Source organism: Otolemur garnettii, unplaced genomic scaffold (genome assembly GCF_000181295.1).
Source record: "Otolemur garnettii isolate 467f Iridium unplaced genomic scaffold, OtoGar3 scaffold00234, whole genome shotgun sequence".
NCBI lineage: Eukaryota > Metazoa > Chordata > Mammalia > Primates > Galagidae > Otolemur > Otolemur garnettii.
In genome coordinates, this window is record NW_003852629.1 from 59,013 (window position 1) to 67,928 (window position 8,916).

The window sequence follows — 8,916 nt, forward strand, 5'->3', positions numbered from 1 at the left end:
TCTATCATTCTCAAATTCCTAGAAACCACAGCTTCAAATATGATTAGATTCATATATTAACCTAAATCCTTTAACTAAGAATGTAATATATAAAGTAAGTATTATGTTGTTGCATTAACTCCCAAAATGATTTCCATCACAAACCAACCTGATATTAATTGTGGCATGGGCACTAAAAAATAGTGAGACTTGATTTTTACTAAGCCTTCACATGCTGCATTGTGAGGCTCTGTGCTATTCTTGATCAAAACTCTTGTTTTATTATGAAGAATTACACTGGTCTTTGAATGAGTGAATTTTCAGTTGGAGACAGGAAATGAAGAACTAATAACACCGGGAATGTATTTTTCCTGTTCTCAATATTAACACATGATACATATCCATATTAATAACAACTCTGAAAACTAGTTTCATTCCTTCTACACATAAGAATAAACAGCATGTGCAAAAATATGGATCCTGGCAGCAGTGATGTGGATATATATTACGGGGTTTCTTTGGAATGTACAGCCGTTTCTAATATTTCATTACAGCATGTGTACAGGCAACTGTCACAGATGTCCATCACAGCCGGATTAGATAAAGACAAACAATGCGGGCTTTGAGGATAAAATGAAGCTGCAGCTCAAAAGCTTCCGTTTCTCATCCCAGGGCACTATAGGACCGTTGTCTTCCTCCTTTAGACCAAAAAGAATGAATCAATTATGTTACTGACATTCTTCCACAGCAGACTGAAAAGTCTTTTTATGCTCCAAAAAGAAATAGTAAAAACTAAAAATTTCATAAGAAAATGTGGAAATTCAAAAATAGCTTCATACACAAGTTGTTATCTCCGCAACTTTTCTCCAAAGTTTACCATAATTTCTTTCTATGGCAAAACCCCTGAATGTAAAATTTCACAGAAACAAATCTATTTCAACCAAAATAAATAATTTTATATTATATAAAAAATTACATTTTATAATATATTAAACTGTTTTATAAACAATAAATTTGTACCTCGTGTCTAATAATTTAAAAAGTAAAATAAGTTATTGTCATTTATTTCCTTTGTAATAATCACAGACAGATTGTAACTCAAGAGCACACAGACTAGTTCTTTCTAGCTTCCAAACAACTTTACAATTCTATTAAATAAATAGTTAAATAACAAATTTAAATAGATACACAAGATAACAGCACTTTTATGAAGTAACAAACATCATGCTTCTCTTACAGGAAAATGACATCAGCTAAGATTTTAGTTCAATGACACTAAACTAGCTGACACCAAACTAGCATTGCCAGTAATGGCAATGGGAGTTGGCACTTTCATCAATAAGGTAAGCCAATCTTTTAGGCAATAAATATCCATAAAAATTAGGAGTGCATATAATGTTGGACTCAGAGTTATACTTCTAAGAACCTATAATACAGATATAATCATCAAATCATACAAAGATCTTATGTTTAAGGATATTCACCACAACAATACACTGGAAACAGATTAAATGGCCTCCTTTCCTTAATAAATTATTACATGATACGATGGAATATTTCAGAATTATCTATACATAGTGTGTATGTGTCTGTGTATATGCCTTTGTACACATCTGTAGATATATACATGTTCATACATAGATATATATGTCCATATAAATAAGTAGAATTTCTAGTACAGTTTACTAGAAAATATCTATAATTCTGAGCTGTGTATTTCCAAATTAAATTTCAAATAAGATACACATTCAAACCTTTTTTAAAATGTTTACTTTTTTTAGTTTTTTGAATTGACAGATAAAATTGTATATATTTACTGTGTACAACATGATGTGAAGTGGCTAAATCAAGCTAATTAACATATACATTACTTCACATAGTTGTCATTTTTGTGGTGAGAACACATAAAATCTCTTAGCACTTTTCAAGAATACAATATATTGTTAATTAAAGTCACCATGCAATATAATAGATCGCTTATACTTCCTAACTCAAATTTTGTATAATCTTTCACCAACATCTCCCCAACTACCTCGATTCATCAAATCTTTATGATTATTCCCCAAACATAGGACTCCAAAGGTAAAACAAGAAATTGTTTATGTATATATCTGACAATTGTAAAGCCACAAACTATAAATCAAAACAACATGAAACCAATGATCAAATTGTAAACTCACAACATTTCAGAGTTGATGGGGCCTAAAGGTCATAATGTTTGAATGTTCTCAAAACGAAATAACCTGCAGTCTAGTGGTTGAAAAACTAAATCCACGTTCAAAAAAATCAAAGACTGATAAATATATTTCTTTAATTCAGAACCATCTCAGAGTCTCTATTACATTAATACCCATTGTGAATCTTCATATGGAGGATATTATATCCAGGATTCTCCAGACCCATGTAGATAGTCACCTCTGGATACCTGACTCAATCCAAACACTCAGAAAATGTGTGTGTGTGCATGCATTAAAGTATAAAAAGGGCTAGGAGGGTGGGTAGGGCGCCGGCCCCATATACCAAGGGTGGCAGGTTCAAACCTAGCCCCAGTGAAACTGCAACAACAGCAGCAAAAAAAATAGCCGGGTGTTGTAGTGGGTGCCTGTAGTCCCAGCTACTCAGGAGGCTGAGGCCAGAGAATTGCCTACACCCAGACCCCAACAGTTCAAGACCAGCTGGGGAAACACAGCAAGACCCCATCTCTTTAAAATTTTAAAAAATTAGCCAGCCCTGGTGGTGTACATCTGTAGTCCCAGCTACTCAGGAAGTGGATATGGAAGGCTTGAGGCTGCAGTGAGCTATCAGGCAACACTGCACTCCAACCTGGGTGACAGAGTGAGACCCCCTCTTTAAAAAAAAGTGTAACAAAATGAGATAGCAATTTCTATTTTACTTTTTTTATTCTATCAAAGTTATATACGCACATGGTTTAAAGAGTTAAACAGCTGTAAAATGTTTGTAATGAAAACTATCAGTCTTCTGTCCCATGCATCACTAATTACCACCTCTTCAACTCTTTTAGCCAATTATTTTAACAACATAATACTAAGAGCTAAGTGGCATGATTGTATTGCTCCCTTTCAGTTTTCTGTATTAGTTTACCAGCTTTCCCTATCAAGAATGAGGAACTGACTCTCTTTCATTCTGTCAGCATTTCTCACACACACACACACACGCGTGCGCCATCTCATACACACAGCACCTCTTCCAAACATGGTTATATAGTAATTTTTGGTTGGATCAATATTCACTTTATATTACTATAATAATGTAAATATTATTCAGACCAGAAATACCCATATTAAATTAACTCTCCTTTTCTCCATAATATTTTGTTGTCTCCAGAGTAAATAAAACACCCTGGGTTTTTTCATTCTGAGTATTTTATGTACTTATAACCAATTGCTTTACTCTCCTTTTAAACAGTTGACATATTTGTATCAACTTCACATTCCTGGAGAAAGCTTGTCTAGAACCCTCTCACCTGCACATATCTGGACTGCACACTAGCTACACTTAGGACCTGACTCCACCATCACTGTGGGCTTCCTTTTCACCTTTCTCCTTTGTTCGATCTCCTGTTTCTGGATCCCACATCTTTTTTCTTGGCTTACTCCATTTTAATGAGGCATATCTCGTAGCTTCCAGGGAAATAAATATTTGAGGACCTTAATATCTGAAAATGGCTAATTCTATCAAAATATTTGGCTGCAAGTTTAACTGAATAAGGAATTCTAGGTGGGTAATAATCTTTCCTCAGAATTCTGATGGTTATGCTCACAAGGTTTAGCTTCCAGTGATTCTCTTGAGAAGTCTGGAACTGAAATGCCAGATTCTGATCAGGTTCAGTGGCTCGGGCCTGTAATCCTAGTATTCTGGAAGGCTGAGGCAGGAGGATAGTTTGAGGTCAGGAGTTTAAGACCAGCCTGAGCAAGAGTGAGACCCTGGCTCCACTAACAGGATCAGCTGAGAATTGTGGCAGAGGCCTATAGTCCCAGCTACTGGGGAAGCTGAGGTAGAAGGATCCTTTGAGTCCAAGATCACATGGAGTCAACATCAATCTGTGGTGATACCACTGTACTCTAGCCTGGGTAATAGAGAAAAACTCTACCTCAAAAATAAATAAATAAAACAATAAGCAGGTTGATTTGGACCTGCTTGTCATTTTGGTTTTTTGCTTTTCTATAATTTCTCCCTTAGTGTTCTGAAGTTTCACAAGGATGGTTTCTTGGTATGGGTATATCTTGATCTACTGTGCTGGGAATTCAGTGGATCCTTTCAATCTGTATGTCTATGCTCGAGTTCTGGGAAGATGCTTTGAACAATTTTATTGCTGGGTTCCTTTGCCCAATTTCCCTTTTCTCTCTTTAGCTTTCTTATTATGTGGATAATGAACCCCCTGGACTTCTAATTTTCTTACCTTATTCTATTTTTCATCTTTTTGCCTTTTGCTCTATTTTCTAAGAAATTTCTTCAATTCTGCCTCCTGATTCTTACATAAAATATTTCATTTCTGCTGTTTTAATTTCTGAAAGCTCTCTGTTTTCCATATATTCCTTTCCTAAATTCCACGTTCTTATCTCATGGTTGCAATTTTGTTCCTCACCTCGCCAAAGACAGGAATGATGACTTCCTTACAACTTTTCTCCTCTTCCTATTTATTTCTTTTAACTCACACTATTCTGTTTGTTTGGGGCTCTTTGATATTACAGGCTTTCTTCCTCAGTGCATGGATGGAACTCCACCATCCAGTGGAGGATGAGGGCCCAGGGCTGTTCTAGCTGTCACACCCTCACCACAGGAGGACCCATTGGTCCACTTCTGTAAGAAGTCCCTTCAGTTGGTCTCATCCTCCGGAGAAGACCCTTCCTTCCAGTCCCTATCTGCAGAGTAGGGCCCTTTCAGCCAGTGTACTGGAGGGGGACTTGAAGTATGGGAATATTATTTATTTATTTACTCAGTTGTGTCTACATTCCCTACTTCAGAGAATCTGTCAACTCCAGATGCCCACCAAGCCTTGGGATGTAACTGCTTCTCAAACAACTCTCAACAAATATGAATAATTTTAGCCTCCTTTCACTCCAACTTCCAGAGATGTCTGTTGTCACCAGTTCCTGGAACTCTGAGAGACTCTATCATGTCCACAGGCTTTTTCCTCACATCTGCTGAGTCTATTACCACATGACCATCTGGTTCCAACTTCCAAAATGTTGTTGCTATTGTCTCCACTCTTGATTTCTATATCCTTGTGGGTTGATCACTTAAAAAAAAAAAAAATCTCTTTCCTGTTATTCTAATGGTCTATGGTAGAAACAAAATCAACTGCCTGTCTTCAGTCCAAGATCGTTACTTACAACAGAAGTTTCTTTTGATGCATTTGTGCATTTCCTAAAGTTTCTGCAATAACTGTATTATGTGGTAACCAGAATATAAATTTATTTGGTAAAGCAACCTATAGCAGTGACACTTTGAATATACAAAAGCAACAAGGCTGACTTTCTCCCTTTTGAGGTTTCCTCCACATTCCCATTTATCTATATCTCAATAATAAGAAAGCTTAAAAATAAAGGGGGATCTTCTATTACACTTTGATCATAGTTCATAATAACCTGAAGTACGGCCACATCCTGAAGAGTCTTCTAAATCATCCTGTTTCAACATAACAATAACAGATGCTGTCTTCCAGGTGACTATTTCTGAACCTTACATTATCTTCTATGACCAAATCCTAGGGAATGAGTGCAAATCAAATATGACCAGAGACTTCCTGAAAAGCTACCAAAAATAAATAAGCATGCACACACATTCTGTTCCTCAGAGTCCACTGAAGGTCAAAGAGTTGGTGTAAGTTCTAGTGAGTTTGGCCCAGCTTACCATAGCCCACTCTGAAGCATCCTTCTTAAAATACAGCAATCCACTGCAAAATCTCCAAAATAAGAGTCTTTTAAGAAATAGCAAGAGGTTAGAAATGAAACCTCTACTTCAGAGTAGGGGTGTTCTTGTATATGCTACTGCAATGATTTTTCAAATGATGTGCCACAGTGCACTTCTGTGCTGTGAGATGATCTTAGATATGCTGCAAATATTTTTAAAGATTATTTAAATTGTTTTCAAAAGAAGTTCTTTTTTTTTTTTAATCAACATTGTTTCCGTGTGCTGCAGAAGTTTAACTACAGATTCAAGTGTGCCATGAGATTATAAAGGCTGAAAAGCAATGGTCTAAGGGAACACCACCTCAGTCAGTTTGCCCACGCCACCCTGACCTGGAGTTAGTCCCATGCCTGATTACCCCCAACACCAGAATGTGAACTTGCCTCTTCAGGGGAGAGTCGATGTTGGTTATATTCATATTTTCACATTCTCTACAGAACTTCCATACACAAAACAGGTTAAAAATAAATGCCCTTCCATTAGATGGAGGGAATATAGACACCTCCTTTTTCAATATACTCACTGAAGACAGCAGCAGGTCATGCGGAAGGAAAATAAAAACAGAAAGGTAAAAAAGAAAGGAAGAGGTCAACACTAAAAGGCTTTGGAAGACCCAAGGGAAGAGAGTGGGAGTCATGCCAGTAGATTCAGAAATAGAAATCCAAGCACATCAGAAATAAGACCAGAATGCCAGATGCCCTTATTAAATATTTAACATTACTCTGGAGTTACTGGTGGCCCAATGAAATAAGAAATACTGAAATTATAAAGGAGGAAATGAAATTGCCACTATTTACAGATGTCATCATGGTCTGCCTAGAAAGCTCAAAACCATCAGCTAAAATCTTATTGGAAACTTTATAAAAGGTTAGTAAGAAAGCCAGAAATACATCTAATCAATTATATTTTGAATGAAAAAATATTCGCCAACATAAACATACAATGGAAAAAGACACTAGGCAAAATCGATAATGTCAGTAATAACAATAATTGTTCACATGTAATGAAATGTTAACACTCTGTTAAGCACCATGTTGTGCATTTTACCATATTTAAAATTTAATCCTCACACTATCCCTAGGAGGTGATGATATCAATATTGTCACTTCATAGATGAGGAAACTAAGGCTGAAAGAATATCAACCATTGGCCCTAGGTGTGGAGCAGCAAGTGGAGGTGCTGTGTTGCCAGCGAGCCACACCCCAGCTGACTCCAGAGCCCGCATTCGACTTGGTTTAGATTTAGTGAGGAGAGAAAATTACAAAGCATATAAAAGTCACTTTAAAAACTTTAATAAACACAGATCTATTGTCCCTTGACAGAGAGATTTAATATTATAAAGTTATCCATTCTCCTTACTCTATAAATTCGTATAAATGCAAACTTAAAAATTCTAGCAAAATCCTTTTACCTTTTTTTCCCCTTATTTTTCTCTCACTTCCTTTTTCTTACTCCTGTTCTTTTGTTCTTTATTTCTATCCTTCTGTTAAAGTAGTTTATCTGAGAATAAGCTGGAAAATGTACATGGAAGAGATTAGTTAAGAGTGTTGTCCTACCAAACCCTGAAAATACACTCATGCCACAAACACTGCCCTGATGCACATGAGTACACGTAAGAGTGGAACAAAACAGGAAAATCGGAAATCTACCAAGTATTCACAGGACTGAATATAATATGAAGGAGCCATTTTTAATGAGATTGGCAAGAATAAAAAGAGAAACCTCAACACACTCAAAGTTGGTGGAAAGTGGTTGATAGGTGGTTAGTGGGAATATACTGTACAATTCTTGGGTTCAGCAATAAGCAAGACAATAGGACTTTTTGATCAGTAATCTCATTACTAAGAATTTTTTAAGAAATAAGTAAGTAAATTAACCACAGTATTATTGAACATAGCAAAACACTGGAAATTATCTAAATGTACAATAAATGCTGGTACATACTTAAAAGCAACAGAAATAAAACCATTTAAAACTACAAAGCATTGTAGATGACACAAAAAGATATATCATCAAGCTGATAAAATAACAGCATACATAGTATTATCTCATAAGGAACATTACACAGCTACACATCCATATGAGATACACATGTAAAGAGAGAACAAATGGACAAAAATAATGATAGACATAACATTTATTTGGTACTTAACACTGTGAACCAGAAACATGGTAAGCATTTTAACTGGATCGTTTCATTGTTATCCTCATAATCAATTCTATGAGGTAAATAATATTATGGCCTACCTTTAAGTGACAAAAAGAGAAGCTTACAGGTATTAGTAACTTTCCAATGTCACACAACCAATTAGTGGTAGAGTTAGGACAGAACCCAAGCCATTCCCACTGTGCTCAGGGGTACCCATGTCTACTGGTGCTGGTGATGCTGTCACTGAGAAGAAGGTTTAAGAGATGTTTGTTGCTGCTTTGTTTTGTTCTCAATTGTTTGAATATTCTACCATGAATTTGTCTTATATTTGGAGACAAGAGAACAAAAAGAAAAAGAAAGAAAATAAAAATGACCTTTTCCACAGCAATTTCAATGGACAGATGGAGATAAACACATCTCAATAAGCTGAAGAGTAAAAAGGAGATAAAACAAAAAGGTGTAAAGTATACTCAATGACTGACAAAAAATGGCAAAAATACCATTTAATCAATGGTGCAAGGACAAATTAGCATAACCCTCTGAAAGGGCACTTTAGTAGTACATTACCAAAAAAGTAAAAGCAGGCATGTTCCCAGAAATCTCATTGGCGGGAACTTCTCTAAATGAGAACAAGAGGCTAAAACCCACAAGAAAATTCACACTTGTCCACCATTTGTTACTGTGAAAGGTAGCCTAGTGAAGAGCTCAGTATCTGTAGTTGACCCAACCTGGGTCTGAATCCTGGCTTTGCACTTTACTGGCTGTGACCTTGAGAAAGTTACTCAATCCCTCTCAGCCTGAATTTCTCTATTTCTAAAATGAAAATAAAAATCATGCCTCACAGGATGGTGGTGAGG

The 8,916-nt window shown here is 36.1% G+C and overlaps 1 protein-coding gene across 1 annotated transcript in view; it reads right to left on the reverse strand.

Moving 5' to 3' along the window:
- Positions 1–232: 232 nt before the first annotated feature.
- The window catches only part of CA8 (carbonic anhydrase 8), a 131,823-nt gene continuing 123,139 nt past the window's right edge, over positions 233–8,916 (reverse strand). The window contains exon 9 of the mRNA XM_003802166.2: positions 233–677. The gene's annotated coding sequence lies outside the window, so the exon portion shown is untranslated. The remainder of the gene's footprint in view (positions 678–8,916) is intronic.